General features: G+C 50.1%; 1 non-coding gene across 1 annotated transcript; it reads right to left on the bottom strand.

The window, feature by feature from the left end:
• Positions 1–657: 657 nt before the first annotated feature.
• LOC114807227 lies at positions 658–795 on the bottom strand. The gene has a single exon (XR_003755279.1). It is a non-coding gene; the product is annotated as a small nucleolar RNA SNORA7 (small nucleolar RNA).
• Between the last annotated feature and the right edge of the window lie 443 nt (positions 796–1,238).

The raw sequence follows: 1,238 nt of genomic DNA, 5'->3' as shown, positions 1-1,238 counted from the left end.
GGCCCAAAGAGGGTGAAAGAACTGAGTCTCAGCTAATAATTTCCCAGAATTCTGCTTTTATCCCCTGACCCCTTGGACTCAGGTGATCCTACCCCTCTGCCCTCTCACACTAGTTGGCCATTACCTCACAATGGATCTTCTCTTTCAAGGTTAGCAACCCTAGCCCCAGGCAGAATATGCAGATTGGGAAATGAGGATGGAGTAAATGAGGATGGAGTCTTGAGAACAACAGGTGAGCCTCAATCAGTCAGGAGCCTCGAGTCTGAGAATCTGCTAGGAGGAATTGATTATAGTGCTTGTGGTTTGTACAGCACCACTCACACTCTCTCTCATCCCCACGAGTTGTGTTCCTGCTAGAGCGGTGAATCCAGTGAGTCATTGGAGTCGGGAGTGTTGCACATTGTGCGCGGGTTCGATTTGCAACTGAAGTCTTGTCTTTTATGCTGTTGAGATGTTTCCAACCCACAGCGACTCCATAGACACATCTCTCCCAGAACGCCCCACCCTCCGCAATTATTCTGGTAGTGGATCCATAGAGTTTTCCTGGTAAAAATACAGAAGTGGTTTACCATTCATTGCCTTCTTCTGTGCAGTAAACTTGAGTCTCCGCCCTCAACTCTCTCCCATGCCGCTGCTGCCCAGCAAAGGTGAGTTTTGACTTGTAGCAGATTGCCTTCCACTCGCTAGCCACTGCCCAAGCTAGGAATGGGATGAGTAGGCCTCTGCTTGACTCTCTGTCCCATAGCCGAAACTAGTAGAGTACTGGAAATTCTCCAGGTGCGATCCTGAGAGGGGAAGAGCCAAAGTGAGCCTAGTAGATGGCTGGGGTCTTCCCCTCCTAGATTAGCCAGCTTAGTTTTCAAGATTCCTGCTGGGCCTGTCCACCGTGCTAGATAACCTAGATGGTTCTTTAGTCAGAAAACTTCATCACAGATGGCATTAGCCCCAACAGGTCTTCCTTCCCCTATCGCAACCCTCAGGCACTCCCTCACAGTTCCCTTCCCTGGCTTGGAATTCATTCCCACAGTCCCCAAATATCTCTAGGCCTGAGATAAGATCATGGACAAGCAGACCAGGATGGATCACAGGATAGCAAATTAGGGACGCGAGGGGAATGTTAAGGCGGTTTGGCGATCCATCCCCAACCATGAGGAAGGCTGTCGAGGAGGCCCCCGGATCCCATTCAGCATCTTTTTGCCACTGCCAGAAGCAGAATCCAGGTGTGGATCCTATAACAA

This window comes from Ornithorhynchus anatinus, chromosome X1, assembly GCF_004115215.2.
Source record: "Ornithorhynchus anatinus isolate Pmale09 chromosome X1, mOrnAna1.pri.v4, whole genome shotgun sequence".
Classification (NCBI taxonomy): domain Eukaryota; kingdom Metazoa; phylum Chordata; class Mammalia; order Monotremata; family Ornithorhynchidae; genus Ornithorhynchus; species Ornithorhynchus anatinus.
This window is presented reverse-complemented; position numbering and strand designations above follow the sequence as displayed.